Below are 26377 nucleotides of genomic sequence, written 5' to 3' on the forward strand. Positions count from 1 at the left end.
TTGAGTCTAAGGAAGATAATTTTAGAATTTTTTATATTGAGAAGTGATTTACTTTTTGTATTTGAAATGCCAAAAACAAGTTAAAATATGTGAAATACCAAGGGGCCAAATACTTTTGAAAGCCACTGTACTCACACAGAGGCCACCTCGCTTTTAATACGAGGTCTGTCAATAAAGTATCGTACCTTTTTATTTTTTTCAAACACTATATGGATTTCATTCATATGTTTTTACGTCAGACAAGCTTGAATCCGACGAGGGGGCGGGACCACTCCTTCCACAAGGCGTGCTCACAGGCGAATGACGTCATCGACATGCGTGGAAAAACTCACGCATGCGCACGAGGGTTCAAGCTTGTCTGACGTAAAAACATATGAATGAAATCCATATAGTTTTTGAAAAAAATAAAAAGGTACGATACTTTATTGACAGACCTCGTATATGCCTCAATCCACATCATGAGTACATACTTCCTACGAATACTCACAATCAACTACATGATCACTAAACAGTCCCTCCAAATTGAGTGGGCTATTTAAGATGCAAATTTCCAAGTTCCCCCTCTGCCTATCAAATGCTGCCACTGTTGTATCCATGTTACTGCTGTGGCTCAGCCCCGCCTCTGCTATAGCATACACCTTTGGGCTGTGATTGGGGAAATGTGTATAGCCAATCATCACTCCCCAATATCACAAGCAAGCATCTACGTAGAGTGATGAGGTCACAGCCTAGACCTCATCATAAATATGCTTAAATGTGAGTTCTCTGACTGAACTTGAATAACTACAGTATTTGAGAAGTGAAATGAAGTTTATAGGATTTACACAAAGTGTGCAATAATTCTTTAAACAAAATTAGGCAGGTGCATAAATTTGGGCACCCCAACAGAAAAAAAATACATCAATATTTAATAAATCCTCCTTTTGGAGAAATAACAGCCTCTAAACGCTTCCTATAGCTTCCAATGAGAGTCTGGATTATGGTTGAAGGTATTTTGGACCATTCTTCTTTACAAAACATCTCAGGCTAGTTGGTTTCTGAGCATGGACAGCCCGCTTAAAAAAATCACACCACAGATTTTCAATAATATTCAGGTCTGGGGACTGAGATGGCCATTCCAGAACGTTGTACTTGTTTCTCTGCATGAATGCCTTAGTAGATTTTGAGCAGTGTTTAAGGTCATTGTCTTGTTGAAAGATCCAGCCCTGGTGCAACTTCAACTTTGCCACTGATTCATGAACATTGTTCTCAAGAATCTGGTGATATTGACTGGAATCCATGTGACCCTCAACTAACAAGATTCCCAGTACCTGCACTGGCCACACAGCCCCACAGCATGATGGAACCACCTCCAAATTTTACTGTAGGTAGCAAGTGTTTTTCTTAGAATGCTGTGTTCTTTTTCAGTCATGCATACCGCCCCTTGTTATATCCAAATAACTCAATTTTAGTTTCATGAGTCCACAGCACCTTATTCCAAAATGAAGCTAGCTTGTCCAAATGTGCTTTAGCATACCTCAACTGACTGTTCGTGGCATGTACACAGAAAAGGCTTCCTCTGCATTACAGCATCTCCTTGTCCAAAGTGCGCTGTATAGTTGAACGATGCGCAGAGACACTATCTGCAGCAAGATCATGATGTAGGTCTTTGGAGCAGGTCTGTGGGTTGACGATGACTGTTCTCACCATCCTTCACTTCAGCTTTTCTGAGATTTTTCTTGGCCTGCCACTTCAGGCCTTAACTAGTACTATGCCTGCAGTCTTCCATTTCCTCACTATGTTCCTCACAGTGGAAACTGACAGCTGAAATCTCAGATAGCTTTTTGTTTTCTTCCCCTAAACCATGATGTTGAGCAATCTTTGTTTTCAGGTCATTTGAGAGTTGTTTAGAGGCTCCCATGTTGCCACTCATTAGAAGAGACGCAAAGAGGGGAAACATTTGCAAACGGCCACCTTAAATACCCTTTCTCATGATTGGATTCACCTGTGTAAGGAGGTGAAGGGTCAGTGAGCTTACCAAACCAGTTTTGTGTTCCAATAATTAGTGCTACATATATTCAAATCAATAAAATGACAAGGGTGCCCAAATTTATACACCTGCCCAATTTTGTTTAATTATTGCACACATTCTGTAAATACTAGAAACTTCATTTCACTTCTCAAATATCAGTGTGTTCATCTGCTATATGATATATTTAAGTGAAATTTCTGATCCAGACAACCAATGATTTACAAAGGAAAATCATGAAAATTATCAGGGGTGCCCAATCATTTGCATACAACTGTTTCATGCTGCTTGCAAACACTGTTGCACAGTTCATACCAGATATGGAGCCCAAAGGTTAGGTGAAGGTGGGACTGTGGTGCTTTAGCTAGCACTCCTGGGTTTTGGGTTTGGGGCTCATCCTGGTTGCTCCAGTAACCAGGACCTGTTGACCCGCTGATATACAATAAGACAGAGATCAAAACATGACCTAGTTGGCACTTGGCAGATAGGAGATGTAACAGGAGATTTTATCTGGGTCACACCTGATGGAGGTGACTGGAGCCAAATAGGTGCGTGTTTCTATCTGAAAACAAACTATTCAAATAGTGAAACTTGAGCAGCACTTATTCCTCAGTCAACATCTTCTGATGCAATAGAGTAATTCAAATCTGCTTCGCATTTCTGAACACTTACCTTTTCAATACGGCCTCCAATTTCTGTCAAGATATGTGTGCCTCAATTAGAGTTGACAAAAATAAACAAAAAAATAAAAATATCAAATACATGAAATTTTACAAACACTGATTGCCTTCAGAAAACATTTTACTCCAGCTATAAAGTTCTCCAGATGTAATCATACTATAATTTAAGAAACATTTCTGTCTGTTCCCCTACTTCTCCCAGGTCTTGAGCCTGATTTCCACCAAACTTTGTATGTGGATAAAGGTCATGCCCAGAATTGCACTGAATGGGTTTGATTTGGCAAATGTCAAGGTCACTGGGGTTCAGAAATCAAAATTTGATTTGCCTTCCCATGTAAACTAAATGTGGCACACATACAGTGGGTAAAATAAGTATTCAACACGTCACCATTTTTTTCAGTAAATACATTTATAAAGGTGCTATTAACATGAAATTTTCACCAGATTTCAGTAAAATCCCAAGTAACCCACACATACAAAGAAACCAAACCATTGATGTTCAGAAATTATGTTGTGTGTAATAATGTGAAATGACATGGGCAAAGTATTGAACACCTGAAGAAAGGTGTAATAAAGAAAGTAATTAGAAAGCAGTCCTGCCCCTTGTCAGTGCAGATTATCAGATGGTTCAGTCCCAGGTGATGCCTATAAAAAGGTGTCTCATTACCAAGATGTCACACAAGAAACATCTCATGATGGGTAAAAGAAAAGAACTTTCTCAAGCTCTTCACAACCTTATTGCTGCAAAACCAGTGGTGTAGTCTATGTGGAACGCAGGTAGACGCCGTCTACTCACCTAAAATGACTGGGAATTTCCATCTACCCACTTCAAATTGCCCCGGGGAACGTGACAGTGTAAATAAAATAAGCGCTTCTTGACTGTAATTTTATTTTCTCACTTTAAAAGACAGCCATCAGGCGTCCATCACTGCAGAGTGCACCGTATGTCCCACCCCGCTCGCTCTGCTAGATAAGAGTTTTAATTGGCTCATAGAGAGATGGGGCGGGGCTACCAGCTAATCAGCGCGAAAGCCGCACACAAACAAGAAGAATGCTGGAAGTATCGATGGTGATTATTACCCGAAAAAATGAAAAGAAAACAGGCCTCGGTTTTAGATTTTTTTTTTTTCCCCAAAACGTCCACCTGCTGCTTCAGGGCCAATTGATGAAGTTTGCACCCTGAGTGGAGGAGATAAACCTGGCGCTGTCTGTATTTCTGGTAAGTGGGCTAGCCTACGACAGCTAGTTTTTTATTTGTTCACTAAGCTAATGGGCCTTTCACACTTAATACGTCAGACGCGTCAAAAAATGGTCTAAAAAGCATTATTTTCAATGAGACGCGTTGCTTTTTAGATGCTGACGGGAGCGCGCATTGCCGCTTGTCGGCAGGCTGACGTAGACAAAGTTCAAGCCAATCCAACTTTCTGAGCCGTGATGTACCTTTGCGTTGTCCAATAGGAACGACGCGTTGGGCCAAAACACGGAAGACTAGTGGCAGAAACCATAGGCATATATAAGAGTAGACCCCGCATTGACCGCTGCTTCCTACTGGTGCAGGCGAGCCGCAGGGTCGCCATCTTGGAAGGGGCACCCGCTCCTCTCAGTGTCATCTATTTGACAGGCGCAATGAAGTGTCAGTGCGTTTAATCAATCATAACTCGCTGTATACAAAACGGATTTTCACGATTTTTTTTTGTTTCAAACGTTATGCATGTAGCCATGAGGCAGGGCACATGGTTCAATGAATGTAATTTTAATATTTATAGTGGGCTTAAAAGTAATATATTCTGATATACCTGTAGGGTGCATTGGCTTAATTTTTGCATTTCAGAATATTGAAGTAAATTGTGATATGAATTCAATTGACTATATATACACTCAACATTTTTGTAATCCTTACTTTTTCTACTCAAATAAAAAAAAAAAGAAAATGTAGACCTCACACTCCAGAATGAAATACTTAGACCATTTATAGTAAGAGTGCCAACATTTCTCAGACAACCCATTCGGCACTGTCCTAAAGTGGGAAATGTATTTAGTATTATAGACAAATCATTCAAATTCACATGCAATGAAGATAGATAGACAGACAGACATACAAACACACACACATTCTATATATATATATAGAGAGAGAGAGAGAGAGAGAACATTTTTAACACTAAAGCCTACACCTACTCTTTGTAGGTAAACCGGGAAGCTGAAGATGGATGGAATAACACCATCCCACAGTCAGACAATCTGACCTGTCCTGTCGAAATCATCATTCTTAAAGTGTTCACTGCACAGCACAGAAGAATCATTTGCAGTGAATCCTTCTCTCCTTACTGCTACTTCCCATTTCTTCTGGACATCTTTGTCTTTGGGAAACCTTCAAAACAAAAATGGCCAATTTTGGAGAGCCTACAAAAAAAAAACACTGTAAATGTTTACTTATTTACTTCCTCCTACTTTCTTCAACAAAACTCCTATTTTAATGCATATCTACAGATAATGAACCAAAGCTGCTGAAAACTGTGAGTAAGCTTGTTTTGCAAACTATTGTACAATCAGATATTCTGTTGTCAGGATTTTTAAGGATGTAAGTGGGTGGGTTTGAGACCCGAGAGGTAGCCTATACTGTTTTAAAGTGAAATAATTAGCTACATGTGAATAATGCAGTCTCTGCCACCTGTGTAAAATTAGCTGATCATTGTTATACCAGTAATATTTATTTTATTTCGACAGGAGCATTCTTTTGGCAGTTGTAATACAGCTGTTATGTCTCAGTTAGCCTCCGGCACTAAACTATAGTTAGCCAGCCGGCATCTCGCTAGTGGTACAGTAAGTAATAATCTATTCACAAAATACAATAATAATGTTCAATCTTACTTGTGAAAAGTAATCCCCTCATCCCTGCTTCCAATAGTCCGCCTATGTGAACAAAAATAGGCCGCACAGTGGGCAGGCATCTTCTGTGACTTTGTGGACTTGTTTTGTTTACAATAGGACTAATTGGTAGGACGCCCCTTCAAAGACGGCGGCCGCATTTCTTGCGCCACAGCAGCCAATGCGGGGTCTATTCATATATATGCCTATGGCAGAAACCACTGATCTGTACAAAATGGATCGGTGTAGAAATAAACCACTGATCTGTACAAAACAAACGTGTCACAGGACTGCTCATTTATGGAGCAGTTTTATGAAGAAAAATCCTTGGAAATGTTTTTTTGTTGTTTGTTACCTCAGAATTTCTGATTACTGTTAAAGTTTAAAACACTTGTAATTAAAATAGATAAATAAATCAATAAATGGTTCTTTAGAAACCTTTCATCTGTAAATTAAAACCACCTGTTATTTCAGATTAGATAATTTCTTGTTTAACATAAGGAACCTAGGACATTTATTTTTAGACAAAATAACATGGAAATTTGTACATTTTTTTTTAAGTCTGGTAGATTATTTATCTCATTTCAACCAGAAAAACAGACACTGTAAATAAATACAAATGTTTATTATAAATGCAACAGGAAATAATTTAACAATGACTGCAGTGATTGTAAAGTAGGATTTTTAATGGTCATTTCAGCTTGTAATTTTGACAAAATATGTAATTGCCTTTAATGTTATCAGGACAGAATCATTTCTAAAATATGAATTTGAGCACAATAAGTGGAGAGCTTCTGACTTTGATTCGTGGACATTTTTAATGATCCGTTCATTTATTGTTAAAATATAAAATGAAACAGCTTTTTAAAAAATAATAGAGTTTTGCCGGTAATCTACAGATGTCTCTTGAGCTTGAGTTCCGTTGGCTGTTGGATAGTGTAGTTTTAAAATGACTGGAATTGGTAAGTGGCATACTCTCAGTAGTTGCATGGTTGGCTTAGTTAGTTAGTTGGTTGTCTTCATACTATACTTTTGTGCCACTGATTTGGCCTACAATGTTTTTGTCATGGGTTGAAAAGGTTTCTGCAAAGTAAAGCATCTACCATATTTTCACTGTATGTGAATTTTCTGGGAGCTAGCTTCTGTCCTTCAGCCTAGCTGCTGTTTTAATGGAACTTAACATATACTAATACTAGCTTGTTTATACTGGGTAGGTTTCCTTATGGACCACAAAGCCTACAGGTTCCAGTCCCCCGTCTGAACCTGATGATGGACTGTCAGCTTCAACAGACATTGTGGTAGGAGGCGTGAGGCTCTGCAGCCAGTGCATGCTCATGTAGACCGGTGTGTTCTGTTTTGTTTTTGTTTATGCATCTAAACTGTCCACAAACAACGTGGGGCCATGCGGATTATATGAAGGGTGAATCTTGCAGCTGCTGAATTTGACAGTACAGGCTCATATCCGATACTAAATAGAGGGAGGAAAAGTGAACTCTTGCAATATACTTAGTTGGGAGGCAATAATCTGCTCCTTATTATTGTTAAGAGAACTTTTCTTTCTTAATAACATGGAGTCACGTAGACTGCTGGGGGGTTCCCATGATGCACTGTTTCTTTCTCTTTTTGCTCTGTATGCACCACTCTGCATTTAATCATTAGTGATTGATCTCTGCTCCCCTCCACAGCATGTCTTTTTCCTGGTTCTCTCCCTCAGCCCCAACCAGTCCCAGCAGAAGACTGCCCCTCCCTGAGCCTGGTTCTGCTGGAGGTTTCTTTCCTTCCCACTCTAGCCAAGTGCTTGCTCACAGGGGGTCGTTTTGACCGTTGGGGTTTTACATAATTATTGTATGGCCTTGCCTTACAATATAAAGCGCCTTGGGGCAACTGTTTGTTGTGATTTGGCACTATATAAAAAAAAAAATTGATTGATTGATTGATTATTTACTGTTAAACAATGCACAGTAGCTTGCATATGATATTTTTGGCTGGATTTAAACATTGTTTATTCCTGGTTTATGACCTGATTAAATTTCTTTGTTAAATTAGGTTTTCAGATGCGAAAAAATAAATGTATTTGATCTTTGTATTTTTTAATCACTCTTTTAGATTTACTGTTGTATACTGTATTTTGCAATTGGTGCAAATTACTTACTTACATTCTGACATTTCTCACATTTATAGTGGCAAATATAGAATATAAATGATCAGATGGAAAGTATAGATCTATTTGTTGTTATGGTGTTAAAAATGTTAACCGGGGCGCAATGCACGAGGTTGATGACGGGCAAAAAACAGTCTACCAACTTCAAAAATGTAGACTACACCACTGTGCAAAACATAGTGATGCATTGGTTACAGAAGGATTTATAAACTTCTGAATGTTCCAGTGGGCAAAATCTGAAAGTAGAAAGAACATCATTTCACCATAAACTGGCCACGACCAGGTACTCCTCACAAGATTTCGGACAGAGGAGTGACAAGAATTATCAGAAGAGGACCACTTCAGGAAGACCTGGAATTAGCAGGTGCAATTGTTTCAAAAGAAACAATAAGTAATGTATTCAGCCGCCATGGCCTGTAGGCACACTCACCACACAAGACTCCATTGCTGAAAAAAATAGTATGTTAAAGCTTGTTTAAAGTTTGCCGCACAAAGCCGGTGAAATATGGGGAGAATATAGTCTGGTCAGATGAGACCAACATTGAACTGTTTGGATGCTGTAATACACACCATGTTTGGAGGTCAAATGACATCACACATCACTCCAAAAACACCATACCAACAGTGAACTTTGGAGGTGGGAACATCATGGTGTGGGGCTGTTTTTTAGCATACGGCACAGGCAAACTTCACATAACTGAAGCAAGGATGAATGGAAAAATGTACTGTGACATTCTTGATAAAAATCTGTAGCCATCTATCAGGATGATGAAGATGAAACGAGGGTTGATATTTCAGCAAGACAATGATCCCAAACACACAGCCAAGGAAACTCTCAATTGATTTCCGAGAATGAAAATGAAACTGCTAGAATGGCCCAGCCAATCACCTGACTTGAATCCAACAGGAAATCTATGGAAAGAGCTAAAGAGTTCATAGAAGAGGTCCACAGAACCTTCAAGATTTGAAGACTGTTTGTGTGGAAGAATGGGCCAAAATCACACCTGAGCAATACATGTGACTAGTTCCAATGAGATGACTTGAAGGTGTCATTACCAACCAAGGCTTTTGTATAAAGTATTATGTTGGGGAAAGTGTAGTGACACGGACCCACAACAGGGGGCGCAAATGAACGGTCAATAGATGAGCCAAAAGGTAACAATTTAATGTTGTGAATGTGCACAACGATGATACAGACAACCACAGAATCTGACAGCAGTCAATACACCAAGGTGACGTGTGGGCAGGCTCGAGGATAGAAGACGTCTGTCCTGATAAGAGCCGGAACCACACGATTTCCACCGCCACAGAACCTGGAGAATACTGGAGCCGCCAAGTCCCGAATTCCCAGGTGATCACCGTCCCCGACTGTCGGATCTGGTACTGCTGGCGAGGAGCACAAACAGTGAGATGTGGGTGTGTGCACACACCCAGTTACAAAAACAGTCAGAAGGTGGAAAGTCACCTCCACCTCTAATCACACACACGTGCAGCTCCTGTCTAACCACTTATCTGGTTGGGGTGTGAAGCGAAGCCGTCGCTGATCACACCAAACGCCAATCCCACAGATAAGGAAACACTTACAGGAAAACGGCTGCAAAGAAGTTCAGACTTTTAGTCAGTGTTTTCAGTTTAGCAGAGAATTACCTTCACAGGTAGATGATATCTCGGCAGCGAGGTGGAGATGACATCCGGCTTTTATGGAGTGATGTCATGAGCTGTCATGAGTTGCTGTGTGACAGCTGTCACTCCCGGTTATGTCCGTGGTGGCAGCGCCCTCTCCTGCCTGAAGCCCGCACTTCAGGCAGGGCGCCCTCTGGTGGTGGGCCAGCAGTACCTCCTCTTCTGGCGACCCCACACATCATATTAAATAAATTTCAATAAATAAATTTCAGTAAGCGTGTTCAGTAAGTTTTCCCTATATCATGTATTGCACATAACATAATTTCTGTACTTATTTGTTTTCTTTGTATGCATGGATTAATCGGATTATTAGCGACATCTGGTGAAAATTTAATCCCGGTAGGACCTTTAAAAATATATTGACTGAGAAAAATGGTGGTGTTCAAAACTTATTTTACCCACTATATATGAGTGTGTTCTGGATTTGCCTAAGCAAGCTGAAATTTACCAAATCATTGAGATGAAGCTCAAGTTTTTCACTCTGACTTGTATCAAACTTGACACACAGGTGGAGATACCATTGGCAATTGAGAAGTTTTGCGCCTGACCCAGAAAAAGTAGGGCATGGTTGTCCATCTTTTGCATTCTGAGAAAGCAGCATTTCTTGAGAAGGTGTGAAGTTTTGACTCACTGGGTGCAGTGAGAAAAGGGTGCATCAGAAATGTTGGTTTCAAAATGGAAAATCTCCATTTACATACTGCTGTCTTTGTCATGTCACCACCACCTGCTGTCATGTGCAGAATTATTCTTAGTAAATCACCCACAAAATGCTCACCAATCCAACGCTCAAAAGTTTGGAACACCCACGCAATTTAGCACTTATTATACAGGATCTTAGAAAATCAGGCCCAAAGTATTCCACCTCAACTCCAGAGTTGAGCCCAAAGGTTCCAGGACCTCCAAGCTGAAAGCAAATGGAGGCTCAGTGTCTTGCTGAAGGACAGTTTGAAGCACAAATAGGAAAGAATCAAACCACTGACCTCAACCTGGTGGTCAACCTGCAATACCTGTGTGCCGTCACTGAAGATGACTTTATAAAAAAAAAAAGAAGCTTCTGGCAGGGCATTTTTAAATCATGTTTACATGGTTACAGTGACAGAGCATATCAAGTGCATACCTCTCAGACTCAAGGGCTCTACAACTCCATCAAATGACTCAAGAACTCAGACAGTGTGTACACAAAGACTGGAAAAAAGAAAGTCCTCACTGGTAAGTTGTTTTTTAACTTCTCAGACTGCAAAGTGCAAAAACTGAAGTCATACTGGGAAAGTCAATTACACCAGAGAACTGCAACTCTGTCTGCATCTGTAATGCTGAAACTACAAATGGTTCCAGACTGGCAGCAGTGAATGACAGAGAAGTGTTCTTGTAAGATAAAATGTGGCACAGTGGATTAGTGGTTAATCAACTGTTTCAGAAGACCATAACAGGTCGGTTTAACATAGAAAAGGTAAATAATACTCACAGACGTATGCTCTTTAGGGTTTTAGCGGGGGAAATTAAGCGAAAGAAAGAAAGAATAAACAAAGCAATCGAAGCACTGCTTCGATTGGTTCAAGGTTCAAAGCAAAGCCACCCTGCAGAAAAGTTGATTACGGACCCACTGCAGGGTCTGTAATCAATGTAGAGAAATTATCATTTTCCTGACAAACACCCCCCAAAATAACGGCCACTCTGAAGGACCGATAACAGAATCGTTAAGCAAAAAGCTTATTGATGTCGGTGAATCGAATCATTTCTTAACGATACCCGAAAGGAACCGGTTCTCGATACCCATCCCTATTCGTGAATGAATTGATTCCCGTTTGTCTGTCTGTTATTGTGTCCGCCCGCACAGTCTTTTAATAAGTTCCCTGCAACTGTGCAGTAGCCTAGCTCTAATGATGCGCCCTGCCATGTTGCTAAAACCTGCCTAGTGCTTAAAGAGCAGAAGAAGCCTAATGCTTTTAAGAAGGGTTTCCATTTATGAAAGGGATTTTGCTTAGTTTTTAAAGCTTGACGGAGACCCTGCACTTACATTCCTGACTGTGAAGAATGAACGAATATCTTGTTTCTTGGGAAACAAGATATATAATATATAATATCCATTACCAAATATCACGAAGTCTAGCTCAAGAGAGAGAGATAGGGGCAGGGTGGACGGGGATCGATGGGTGGTCACGGCTACTGTGGGAAATGTGCTGCTTGGAGTGACAAGTGGGATAGCCAACCAAGTTAGCGAGAAACGCGTAGCTAATCAGCAGTGTTGCCACAGTTACTTTGAAAAAGTAATCCAATTACTGATTACTGATTCCTCCTTGAAAAAGTAACTTAGTTACTTTACTGATTACTCAATTGGAAAAGTAACTAAGTTAGATTACTAGTTACTTTTTAGTTACTTTCCCAAGCTGCCGACAACAACCCTCTGCCACCTCAACATGACAATGATACTTGTTTTGCCAAAACTCGCTTTATAGTCACCCTTTCTTGACTTCAATGAAAATAAATACTTGTTTTATAAAAAGTAAAATAAAGACCTCTTTCTTGACCTCATATTTAACTGTTGACAGCACTGTAACAGTAAAACTTGCAATTTCTAACCTACATTGTTTATAAATGTAACTATTAAATTCATTCTAACATTTTTCTAACATTTAAATTCTCTATAAACATTTTACTTGTTAAAATTATTATTATTTTAAGTAGTATTAGTAGTAAAAAAAGGCTTCAAAACTGGACCTTTAATCTAGGGGTGTTGTGGGGGGGCACATCCCTGCCCCACGCCTCCATTCCATCTGGATTCGCCCCTGCTTTGGCGTTTGAGCACAAAGAATGGATAACATTTATTTATGCAGAAAACATGACCAGATTTACAGGTAAGAAAGTTTTATTGCATTTTCACATCATGTGGTCCTCAGAAAGAGAGTTTAGGTGCATTTGAGTGGAAAATAGTGTTAGTTGTTGACGCGTCGCAGAGGTTCAGCTGTTTTTAGCAGCAGATATGGAGCGGCTCGGAGAAAAAAAAGCATAAAAATGTCTTTGTAAAGCTCAGTGCAGGTGTGCTGTCACTGTGCTTTAAGAGGTGAGGACGAGTCGTAGCTGTTGCAGAACAACGCGGATGAAAAGCTCACAGCTCGCTTAAAGTGTGTAGCTCTGTCGAATTCTGACCCCCTGCCCACAGACCAAGTTTAATGCTGCTTTCGACCCATAATGCAAAAATAATAGTAATGCACAGTGACCTGATTACTGATTTGGAAAGATTAACGCGTTAGATTATTCGTTACTAAAAAAAAGTGGTCAGATTAGACCGGCATCACTGCTAATCAGACAAGGATATCTACGTTAAAGAGGGGGGCTTCGAGCAGTGGCATACATTTAACCCTTTATGTGCCATAATAATGGAGGACAGCAGTTTTATTGGTCGTGATTACACAGTGGGGGGTTGAATATTGGTAAGGACGTGACCCTAGCGTCCCTACCCAAAATTACACCCTAGTCTGTCTGTCAATATGCGGCCCTGTGATAGACTGCTGTCCTGTGCAGGCAGATCTCAAATATGAAAGAGATGTGATGTTTTTTGACAGTTACAAATTTTTGAAATGTAATTCAATGTTAAAGGATAGGGACTTTAAGATTTTTCCGGATTTTGACCTATACCTCAAAAATTGAAACAGTTCTTACCTATGAGGATATAAATCCTCTGTAAAACAAAAAAGAATAACGATATATGAAAAATTGTGGGTTCCAGGCTTTTCACAAACAGAAGTGAAAACATAACCTCCACGCAACGGCGTTGGCAATCGACAGCATCCTACACTTTTTTTTGTGTGTAACTGGAGAGGTTAAATGATGCATTTTAAGTGCAACATGAACCTGAACAGAGTGAAATAAGTGTTACCAGTGTGTCTCAGCGAAAACGGAGCAGCTGTTAAACTCTGTGGTTTTCATGTGCTACACCCAGGGGCCTTTAAGGAGGTCACTAAACAACTTTCAGCATGTCAACACAGGTCACAGGTGTCTTATGAACACATATTATATCCTGTAACCAAAAACACCCCACAGACTGATGCATACCAACAAACCATTATAGTAAAAAAAAGGTTTCTGTGCCTGACACTTTAAGTAAGCAACACGCTCACGGGCAGTGTGGACGTGTTGCACAGAGTACAAACCAGCTCAATGGAGGAGACTCACAACAAGCAAGAGTTGACATACATACATCACACATCTAAAAAGCCATTTCACATCTAAAGTTTAGTTCAAACGGTAGTTTCTGCACACAAACATTGTGGCACATTATGATTCTTGTCAAATATCTTTAGTCTATAACGGGCATAACAGATTTTACAAAATCTGATGTCTTTAAATTAAATATCGACTTCTGTGAGGGCTGGAGTACAAGTACAACATTATAATTTCTGGTACCTCCCTCTGATAGACACAAAAGCTACTGAGTAGATTTTGTGAAGGGGTGGGCCTGGTCCAAGACGGAACCCATTAACTTTAGTAGAGGATCTGGTTTAGGAGGTGAATCCAGGAATTGTTGACCCCATTTTTGTTAATATTAGGAGATGAAGCATTTTTCAAGATTTTTGTTCATTTCTTCGGAGATGATGCATACATCCTTTTGAAAAAAGGGGGAAGGAAAAAAGTCACATATACAAGTGCTAATATCCAAGAATGGATGAGATGTGGTGCAGATCCAGATTATGTGGACCGCACCCAATCTCAAAATGTGAAAGAAAGTGTGTGTGTGTGTATATGTATGGGGGGGGGGGGGGGGGGGGGGGTCACTAATGTTTACAGAGATATATAAAAAATAAATCGCACACAAATAGAGGGGCAGATGCAGAATTTATTTCAACTTAAAAAAAAAAACACCACACGAGAATGAGTTCCTTTAAAGCCCCAATCACACAGAGATAATAAGAATCTTAACTACATCATCTGAATAGTCAACATTTTTAAAAAGTCAAGCACTAATTTGGAGACTCTCGTTCTGCTTCAGGGACAGGGTTGATTTCAGATGAGGCTGCACAGGTACCACTGTGGTACGCTTCTTTAAAACCCATTTGTTACATTTAAGAGTCACAGATTGTATTTTGAACATATCAAGAACACACTGACTGATTTTCACCCTGTAACACATCATCACCAAGAACACTGTTTTTCCTGCAACAGTCAAGTGCACAGCCATGACATTTTGGTGTGAGTCTGTAACAAGGAGGTCATGTGACTGGACCTCCAGAACCTTTAAAACACTGGCAGAGCTATGCACTCCATGAGTGCCCTTCTACTTATTACAATAAGCCAATTAGCCACTGAGGAAAACAAAACTCATGACCATCATTATTTTGGGTTTTCTCCACACTGTTACAGGAGTCACACAGAATGAATATTGCTCTCATAGTGCCGCATAATTACTCTTTTGCACATAACAAAGGGGCCAACAGCTTCTGTCCAACAGTGTCTTTGTCCACAGAGGACTCCTCTCTAAGCTGCCTCTGTCCAGTGTCTTTGTCCACAGAGGACGCCTCTCTAAGCTGCTGCCTCTTGTTCCAACTGGGTATCTTCATGGTTCTGATGCTGAGATTGAGCAGAAGATGAAACTGGATCCTCATCCTCGTTCTTCCACAGAATCTCACGAAGACTTGTGGACATGTAAAAAGGCCTTGTGACTGAACCGTCACTGCGCTCCAGATCTTCACCTTTGAGTGAGCGTATGTGTGTGTATAAATGAGTGGAACAGATTATCATTTTTGAAATCAAGGTAAAAGTGTTAAAGGACCAGTGGGAAGAGGAGGTCGTGAAATGTCGGCAAGGAGGCATGGTCACCATTTTAATTCCGGTGTTGCAGACCGAATAGTCCCCCCTAAAAATCAGTCCGCCTTCTGCATCGGTGCATGCGTCATTTCGGACCACAGCAGCACATCTGAGATGAAGTCTCTTCATCCAAAGCAATCAAATGGATTAATGGGATTATTAACCATCAGATGATAAAGGTAAAACCTCTTAAATCATTCTAAAGTCAGTTTTAAGCACAAGGCCATTTTAAGCACAAACAAGACGAAATTCCATCACACTTTGAAATGACTGATGCACAGTGAATGCATCAGCTAGCAGCTTGTTTACCTACGGCGGTCTGATCGCTTTTTGTGATGAAATATGCTGAATTTATGTGGAAATGATTGTTGTACAAAAGCTTCAGATATGTCACTGAGATAGATGATGACTGGAGTGCGGTTTGAAGCAGAAACGAGGTGTTAATCCGTGAACCGCGTCATCGGGGGGGACCAATTTTTAGGGGGACTGTTCGGTCTCCGACACCAGGCAAGTCAGTGAGCAGCGCGCATAGACGCTGAATTAGTCTCATCAAGAAACAGGTGGAATATACCGGAAAGCTGCACTTATTGGCAAAGCCACCAACGGAGGACGAACGGAGACAATATTTTCTTCCATAAGTTAATGGTTTTGATTATTCATGTCACTTTGTCCGTGACATTTGGTCGATAAACAGGTGTATGTTGCTTGCCATGCCTGTGTCGTCCGAGGACACGGACCATTAACTCTTCACTTATGTCTAGTTGATATTTTCCTCTGCTAGACCAATGTCTAGTTAAAATACTTGTCGTTAGTGATTAAAATTGTTCGACAAGACCAACGATTTTTTTTATTTGCACCTTAAGTAACCAAGCCACTGCTCGGAGATTATAATGACTGTGGCGCTCAGTCACAGCCTCACACAGAGATGTGCACCCACACCACTGAGTTCATGAATGAAACTCAGTCAATAAAGGAAAATTGTGTAAAAATGTAATGTATATAAATGTATTGCAATGGTTTTAGGAGCCGCGCCGCACTGAATACAGCAGCAGCAGCTGCAGGATGTCTCAACAGCTGGAACAGATCAGATTCGTGTAATTTTCAACACTAATATTTGGGAATGTGTGGGTGTCAGAGTAAGTTTAATACTTTCCTTACATAATTTAATGTAAATTAATTTTACTGGCTCGATACCCAGGTCAGAATGGCATTTTAACATGTATTTTGCAAGCATTTTTCTGTGGGTGTTCAGCTGCGAATCCGCATTGAAAATGCACTGATATCTGGGAACTTTGTCAATATGTTGCCCGGTTAGGAGGTGTCATGACACTCACTGTCCATGAAGGGAGATTCGCGTTTAGTAGTCAGCATTGGGAGTGCAGACTCTAGTTCTCATTATTAAACTCTTTGGGTGTTACACACCATAGCCATGCAATTTAGCAGTGAGTTACAGGCCAACACTCAAAGCAAAGCAGGAACTTGAAAATTGAGCAAAGTCCATCATTTGGTTGTAATTTCAAATGCCAACTCCTAAATGACTCGGCTTCCCCAAATAAAGACTCCTGTCTTTAATAATGTGCATGTATTGCTGTTTTTTGCATATGACACATAAAGGAGGCTGTACTTACAGAAACAAAGGAAAAGCGTATGAGATGAGATGATGAAAGGCAATGAGATACGACCCGATCACCACCATCTAATGGGGACAACATCCATTAAAAAAGGTACATTATGAATAGGATCAGTTTATAAAACACAGGAAAACTGAGTAATCAGTACTTAATAGAGATCTGTGATGAAGCTCACAAAATGATGCGCCCCACTCTGCGATATACTCAATAGCATGATTTTTTTATTAAGCAAAAAAAAAAAAAAATTTCCCCTTAAATACATCAGGCTGGATTATTTTTTCCACCACGTACACCTTCATATGATTTACCACGAGTGAATGAAATTACTAAAATCCCTAAACTGGTTTAGGAGGAGTTGTGTTTACAGAGTCCTTATCGTAAGATGGACCTATTAAACACAAAATGTTCAAACATCTCCGCTCAAAGACACTAACCTGGAAATGTTTTCCTTCATGCACGGCTTCACATCGCGTGTTACTACTGCAGGAAGATTAATTGAAAACCACAAACTGGTTTAGGAGGCGTTGTGTTTACATAGTCAATATTATACGATGTATCAATTAAACACAAAAGTCCGATGATTTGCAGGCTTCACATGGCGTGCCGCCACTGTGTGAAGTTCTGGTAAACTCCACCAGCTGGTTTAGGAGGCACTGCCTTTACAAGACTCAACAACAGATCACCTGGTCGATTCCTACACCTCCCCTCCCAAATTTGTTGTTTACAGATACAAATATAAGAAGTTACATTTAGAATTCCTGACAAACCTGAATTTTAAGTGTAGAATTTTAAATATCTTCCAAAATAGGTTTTAACCAATTTTGTATAAAGACATTATTTATTCAAGCATAGATCTGATCTATTTTCTTGTATTAAAGTCCTTGTCTGTGTCCTAACTGGTGGTACAACAGACAGAAGTTGCACTTTGCACAGTTTCTCCAGTCACAGAAGCCTAAAACTCTACAGCTGGCATGAGTGTTTTTGATGGCTTCTCATACAAGTCTCCTTGCACGATGACTCTGTTTTAGAGAACTGTCTCCTCCAGAAACAATTATTAAAAAGTTTTTTTTCATGTTTTTTTTGTTTTTTTTAAATAAAGCATTGTTTCCCAGGCCTGGTCCTATATAGGGATCAAAAGTCTTTTATGTTTTCCATTTGGTCAGACAAAATCAGCTCTATCAAGCATGTTCAGGCCATCAGTAGGCTCAACTATGGAACACACCTGATTTGGATCATTGTGTGCAGTGACAGCATGGAGAAATAGAAAACAATGACGTAAATGAAGTTTATGATCATGTATCCGTCACCTGACTTGTCTAAAGGAAAATGCCTGTCAAAGTGATGATTCACTTGACAATAACTGTGTGATATATACATTTGATCTATTTTTTATTTCACTATATGAAGTGTTTTGTCGATCAAATTATATTCTATATTAATGTACTCTGGAAATGGGGGGGGGGGGGTGCCAATTATTCTGGCTGGGACTGTACACACTTACCAATATGGGCACCCAGTAATAATGGAGATTTGGAGCTGTATTCTCAAAGGCCTTCACTCTCCCAGAGAAGAAAAAGAAGGCAAAGACACCTGCAACAATAAACAGATTAAAAACTCTCAACTTACACTTTCTGAAATAAGCCATAAGTGTGCTCAAAGAAAAGAATGAAACAAACTCACCAACAAGCCCCACAACAAGAAGTTTGCCCCAAAACAAGAGGAAATCTGTCACTTTGTCGAGGACAGCCACTCTGTGAGATAAAACAAAAAACATGTTCATGTGCAGCTACAAATGTATTTGTTAAATAAATAAATGTACTGTAACTATTTGCAATCACCTGATCAGGTTCCTCATGAGGAGGAAAAAAGCGTCTCTGGCAGAAGTGCAGAAGTTTTTGCCATAGATTGCCACCTACAGGCCAAAGACAGACATTACATTAAAACATATTTATACATTTTGATCATGTTGAGCTGTATTCTGCAAAATTAAGCAAATAAAGACATCTTTTAAAAGCACACACCATAATGTAAGCGTTTCTGTTTAAGAACTTGACACATTTCTCCAGACACCAGAAGCAGCACTTCAGACAGCACATCAGGAACTTGGTGAACTTATTATGGGCTCCTGAAAATGATCAGATAAACACAAACACTTCACAATGTCATTTCCATAATAGAACTAAAAGGCAATAAACGACAGACAGCTGACTGCTTAAACATTCTGAGAACAAAAGAAAGTATTTGCTTAATTACATATAAAATAACTGAATTTTACTTTATTTATACTTCAGATCAGTAAATAGTAAAAATATAAATGCACATATCTCTAAATACTATCTGAACATTCCTGCATGTTTCACCAGCAGCATATAACACACATAAGTGGATGAAAAGTTCATGTTTGCGCAGAGACTAATTTATGTAAAATGAGAGACCAACTTTAAACAAGCTTTTAGATTATTCTGTAAAGACTCAAAGTAACCTTTCAGCCTGTGGTCCAGATATTCCAGCAGAACCCTGATGATCTGAATGATTGACAGGATGAGGGAACCAAAGGCCAAAGTTCCTTGTGATACCTAAGAGAAGACAAAAGCACACTTTCTTTCAAATAGGTTTGAAAAACTACATGTGTATCAGGAAGAAGGGGAGGGGGATGAATGAATGGATGAATCAGCACTTAAAGTTCACACACACACACGCCTGAGTGATCTCCCCAGTGCTGAAAAAATTGGGCATTTCGGCATATCATCTGGCTTAAGGCCCAATAGTAGGAAGAAAAGGCCCCAGCCAGAGTCATCTGTCCCAGAGCCATGACAAAGTTGGCACACCAAAACAACATGAAGACATTGAAGAACTGCAATCCAATCAGGTATTTGTGGTAAACAGTCTCTCCACCGTAGAAAGCAAACAGGCACTCCGAATCAGGACACTGTGCTTTCATCTGAGTGCTGCTGTAGTTCTAAAACAACATCAACACGGGAAAGAAACCAATATGAATTTGGAAAGTTTACCTTTTATCCGATTGTACCTTATCGACATTTCTGTTATTACTTAACAAAAGCACAAAACTGTATGAATAAAATGTCATTAGGATACACATTTTATTATTAAAAAGGTTAAAAAAAACACTAAGGAATTAAGTGCAACTACTTCAGCTGTTCAAAAAAAGGTGCATTAGCATTCAAATATTATAGAATAATGTGGTGTTGAACATCAGGATGTTATGAGAACTTACAGCAGGGTCACACGTTTTTCCTTGAGTGCTCACACGCGGTCTCGTTAAAAACTTTGTAGATGGGCTCATTTGAGGTAGATAAGAAACTGATCATTTCAGTCAAGGACCACAAAGACTCATTCAGCATCTGTCCATCAGCACATGCATCATTTATACACTTTTTTTTTTTTTTTTAACTAAAAGCCAGTAGCAGCTGCTTTAGTCTTTGTTGTACAGGCCTCAGTTTCTCTCTCTCTCTCACACACACACACACACACACACACACACACACACACACACACACACACACACACACACACACACACACACACACACACACACACACACACACACACACACACACACACACACACACACACACACTGTCTGGTGGCAAACCCTCCTCAGTGTCTCCCCCCCATATGCCTCCTGAGCAGGACTTCAACAGAACTGAAGAGTTAAATTATTACTCAAACTGTGCCACGGTGGACTCATTATTCCTTAAAAGGATACATTGCAGTAACTGCCCAGTAAGCAATAACTATGGCCAGGAGGAGAAAAGTGAACAGGGGGTAAAAAAGAGAACACATCACATGTCCAATGGCTCTGCAAAGATAAAACATTGAAATATTAGGCACTAAACATTAGACACATACAAGCCAAAACAACAAGTTACACTTTAAAATTACTTTATCTGCAGCAGTTGTTAACCTTCAATGCACATAAAATAATAATTAAAAGAAAAAAACGATTAAAAACAGCATTTGCACAATTTGTCTTTTTTGCAGACAAGCAGAATAATAAAAACATTAAAAAAAAATATCACATTTGATAGAGAACAACTTTGTTCCAAAAGAAAACACCCAGTCAGTTGCAGTGTCTTGTCACCAATAGCTAATTTTTTGACTTGCTTGATATCAGTGACATCATGTGATGACATCAGATGCCTCATACATTTGTCTGGAAAATAGGAGTTTATGCAGAAATGGTCTGGGGTCTTGGTGGCTTCCCTCACTAAACACTGTCTTTTTTTTTTTCTTTGATGTTATTCCAACATTCAGACGTGTAATAGCTTAAGGGTTCACATACGTACATTTTCATGCTATACATTAAATCACATTAAGTCACACAATTGCCACCAGGGGGTATTCACAGTGGCAGATCCAGGACTTTCCAGGTTGGTTTGTGAATGTGTCTTAGTCATGCTTCCCTAGGGGGATCTGGGGGCATGCACCCCCAGAAAATTTTCATATTTCACCAGAAAATACAACCATAGAGACAAGATAGGAAACGGAGCGGACCGCAGCCTCAACATTATCTAGATTCTGGGTCTTTTAGTGAAGCTTAGGGCTAGTGGGCGGTGATCACCTTAGTACGAGGTCTGTCCATAAAGTAATGGTCCTTTTTATTTTTTCAAAAACTATATGGATTTGATTCATATGTTTTTATGTCAGCCAAGCTTGAACCTTCGTGCGCATGCGTGAGTTTTTCCACGTCTGTCGGTTGCGTCATTCACCTGTGAGCACGCCTTGTGGGAGGAGTGGTCCAGCTCCCTCGTCAGATTTTCATTGTCAGGAAATGGCAGAATGATTTGGGCTTTTTTTCCATCAGAATTTTTTCAGAAACTGTTAGAGACATGCAGCTGGAAACCATTTGAAAAATTTATCTGGCTTTCGGTGAAAATTTTACGGGCTTCACAGAGAATAAGGACTGTTACTACAGCTTTAAGGACGCCCCACAATGGCGCACGGCGCACCGCGCTCCGAGCTGCGACGACAAGGCAGAAACCACCAGATCATTTCTAAACGGATGGCTGTGTGGAGCCGGGACCGTCGTGTGCAATTTCTCTGGTTATCACAAGAGCTGGACATCAGCCATTTTCCGGCAGATTTCACTTTTAACAAGAGATTTTGTCATGGAAAGCCGTGCGGAGGCTTCGCGCATCACGACTGATTTGCTGATGAAGCCAGACAAAGGAACACCTCCGTTTCGGAGTGCCAGACGACAAGTTGGGACATGCCTATCTCAGCTTTCAGTGCTTACCAGTCGAGTGAGTATAAGAGAAATTGTGGAGAGCTGGGCATGTCCCAACTTGTCCTCTAACACTCCGAAACGGAGGTGTTCCTTTGTCTCGCTTCATCAGCAAATCGGTCGTGACGCGCGAAGCCTCCGCGCGGCTTTCCATGACAAAATCTCGTTAAAAGTGAAATCTTCCGGAAATGGCTGATGGCTGATGTCCAGCTCTTGTGATAACCAGAGAAATTGCACACAACGGTCCCAGCTCCACAGAGCGATCCGTTTAGAAATGATCTGGTGGTTTCTGCCTCGTCATCGCAGCTCGGAGCGCGGCGCGCCAAGCGCCATTGTGGGCCATCCTTAAAGCTGTAGTAAGTCCTTATTCTCTGTGAAGCCCGTAAAATTTTCACCGAAAGCCAGATAACTTTTTCGAATGGTTTCCAGCTGCTTGTCTCTAACAGTTTCTGAAAAAATTCTGATGGAAAAAAAGCCCAAATCATTCCGCCATTTCCTGACAATGAAAATCCGACGAGGGAGCTGGACCACTCCTCCCACAAGGCGTGCTCACAGGCGAATGACGCAACCGACAGGCATGGAAAAACTCACGCATGCGCACGAGGGTTCAAGCTTGGCTGACGTAAAAACATATGAATCAAATCCATATAGTTTTTGAAAAAAATAAAAAGGGCCATTACTTTATGGACAGACCTCGTATTTCTTCTCTTGTTGCTTAATGCTGACAAATTATACTGTATTTGTTGTCTTTGCAATGCTGATTGTTTTTTTTTCCTCTGTCTTTTTGAGGTGTGGCTCCATCCAGAGATGGGTGTGGTGTCTGTTTTTGTAATCCTCCTGTCCTGTGCACCGGCAACATTTCCTGTATATTCGTTTTGTAAATTGTTTTGTAAAATGTGTCGGTAGCATGACCCAAGCAGAGGGTCACTCCTTTGAGTCTGGTCTGCTTGAGGTTTCTTCCTCAAATCATCAGAGGGAGTTTTTCCTTACCACTGTCGCCTGTGTGCTTGCTCTAGGGATTGGTAAGGTTAGACCTTACTTGTGTGAAGCGTGTTGAGGCAACTTTGTTGTGATTTAGCGCTATATAAATGAAAATAAATTGAAGATACTTTATAACCTGTTTTTTATTTATTTTGAACTTGTATTGCACAATCTTTAATGTGATGCTATGATAAGTAACAGAAAACATTGAACTATCTTTGGCTAAAAAGGTGAACTTTGTTATATTTTGATGACTCGTTGTTCAGATTTATCTTAAGTCACTTGTTGAATCAAGTGTTCAGAAACAGTGGGTCCCCCATGTCTTTTTATTCATTTTCTTTGTTGATATATTTACTCTCTCCATAGATTTGTGCCTTGGCTGTCTCCATGATCCTCTACTGCCAGATAAAATTGATGCTGTGTGAAGAGGAGGTACAGAAGGCTTTTGGAAGAGATTATTAAGCTTTATTCTCATTTTTATACATGCATTTTGAGTGTTAAATAACTGCACTGTCACTCTCCAGACATGTCACATCATTGACAGCTGGTCTTTGTTTAAATTGTTAAATATTGCTGAATTGTTAAATAACTCAATGAATCAGTTTCAATGAAGTATTGTATGAATTTGTGAATCCATTACTCATAAATGAACCATGTCACCATTTTTGTGAGATATTTAGTGATTTTTTTTTCTTCCAAATTGATAATGAAGTGGGGGTGAAATTGTTGTATGAAAAAAAAAAAAATAGTTTTGTCATTGTTGGTACCATGATGCAGCTTGTATGATCATAGAAGACATTAGGACACATGCTCATAATGTGATCACAGTTCTGAATTTTTGCTCCCATCAAACCTGGACCCAGCCATGTGGAGACCTTCATGATTTTTTTTAAAGCAAAGATCAAACAGTGGAAATCACACATACGTATGGAGTTTGGGTCTCTGTGTTCCTTAACAATGTACATGTGACTATTTTTAAAACAATATGCATCATGTAGGTTTAGACAGATTTTGTGCATGAAGCACTTTTATAATGACGGTATGATTGAAGCACGTCATTTACACAGCAAAATGTGACAAGTGGCACCTTCAATACACAGTGATGAAAAACTAATGCAATTTCATTCATTCTGTCTCAAAATGTAAATGACAAGTAGATATTAATTTTGGTTTTGTTTTATTTATTTATTTATATTAAACCTGAAACCACTAACAGTGAAAACACAAATTCTGGGCAATTCATAATTCAGGACAGAAGCACAGTCCAACCACAAGGGGGCACAACATGCCTTCTTCGTACCTCTGTACATTGACAAAAATGGGAACAGTGCCACTTGTGGCTGTGCCTCATGATATTGTACATTTGAACAGTTTCTGATGACACCATAACCAATATAACATTTTCATCTAAGGCTCAACTGAGATTAGGAGGTCATGACTTGAGAAGATTTTATAAAGGTCAGCATACTGGGAATTCGTCTTGTCCTTCTGGTTGTACTTGCCTGGTGTGCCTATTATGAGTCCAGACCTCAATATTATACAGATTATCAGTACTTCCTGTTGTCCTGCTCATTGCACTGAAATCTTGGTCTTGTAATGATTGAGATTGTATAGACTATTAATAAAATTCAGCCTTTCCTAACCCCTGACCAATACCTAACATTAACCTATCTGTACCACAACTAATGCATGTATGAGGTACCTACTATGACATCAGCTACTACAGGCACTACTATTGGCACAGACAGACACCACACTTAAAGTACACACATGTAACTAGGTTCAGACACACTGAACAAAATACATTGGAAATACCGTATAAATGTATTAAATCCCCACCAATTATGGGACAAAAATGATATTGAAATGGTTTGTGTTTCCTTCTGTCAAATCATTTGTTATTCACCCAACCACCCAAAAAAAAAGCTTCAGCAGTGGATACACTAGAGAACACCATGCATTCGTCCATCTGTCCGTTCAAACGTTTACCGTTCAATGCAGTGACACAATTTTCAAAGTTATTAGATCACGGGGTCAGTGAGGACAAAATGAGATTTTGGGTCAGACTGTATTACTTGACTCAAAGACACCCACGTGGCCCTAAATGACCTTTACTCTTTAGGGCAGAAGGTCATACAGCGGTGGTCATTGAAGTGACTGGTTGGATTTCCCAGTTCACAGATTCTACTTTGTTTGTCTGCATGCCCATTCATGTCCTGAGCTACAATTTAATGACTGAGGAGAGTTACTGTATGTGAAATTTGACAAATTTCTCAGTTGCAAATCATATAAAATAGAATATTTGTGAAAATTCATTGAAGGGAGGTGTGTCTTATGACCAAGTTAGTCAGTCATTCATTCATTCATTTTCTGCTGCTTATCCGAGTCAGGATTGTGGTGGCAGCAGACTAAACAGCTCATCAATTTATTACATTTATTTTCAGTTCAATTTATTATATTTATATAGCGCCAAATCACAACAAAGCTTCCTCAAGGCACTTCACACAAATAAGGTCTAACCTTACCAACCCCTAGAGCAAGGACACAGGTGACAGTAGTGAGGAAAAACTGCCTCTGATGATATTGAGGAACAAACCTCAAGCAGACCAGACTCAGAGAGGTGACCCACTGCTTAGGCCATTCTAACACTTACAAGGTTTTACAAAGTTTTACAGAGCTGAAGAGACAGAAAACAGGAATTCAGAAGATCTGCTAGATCAGCCTCAGGCATGGCATGTCGCAGTCGGTCCAGTGCATGCTTATAGTCTACGAGAGCATCACACAATGTGATGTGGAATACTTCTAGTTTTGAACTGCCCCATTTTCGTTCAAGACCTCTATCCTTATGCTTCAGGCCACGTAAGTAATCATTGAACCAAGGCGACTGTGTTTTGTTGGGTTGTGGTTTTAATATAGATGAAGCGATCATCATCACATGTGGTTGTGAACGCTGAGTTTAGGCTGTTCACAGGACTGTCTACTGAATGGTCATTTTCCAAAAGTGACACTAAGATATCAGGCAGTCTGGCTCCATATTCAACTGTAGTTCAAGAGCTCATGCATCGCTGCCATGATAAATAAAGTTCTTGTTCCAATAAACATGGCAAAGAGACTGTAAACTTAATAAGTGAGTAATCGGAGACCACTGATGCAAGGCATGACGTCAATATTTGTGACAGCGATACCACGAACGAGGACCAAATCCAGGGTATTTCCAGTAATGTGTGTCGAACCCTGAGTGCATTGCTGGGATCCTAATACATCTATAATGTCCATAAATGATTTGCAGAGGGGGTCAGAAGGCTTATTTATATGAAT

The 26377-nt window shown here is 39.9% G+C and overlaps 1 pseudogene; it reads right to left on the reverse strand.

Annotated features, from left to right (window-relative positions):
* Positions 1–14290: 14290 nt before the first annotated feature.
* LOC117528697 lies at positions 14291–21148 on the reverse strand (annotated as a pseudogene).
* Between the last annotated feature and the right edge of the window lie 5229 nt (positions 21149–26377).

This window comes from Thalassophryne amazonica, chromosome 16, assembly GCF_902500255.1.
Source record: "Thalassophryne amazonica chromosome 16, fThaAma1.1, whole genome shotgun sequence".
Classification (NCBI taxonomy): domain Eukaryota; kingdom Metazoa; phylum Chordata; class Actinopteri; order Batrachoidiformes; family Batrachoididae; genus Thalassophryne; species Thalassophryne amazonica.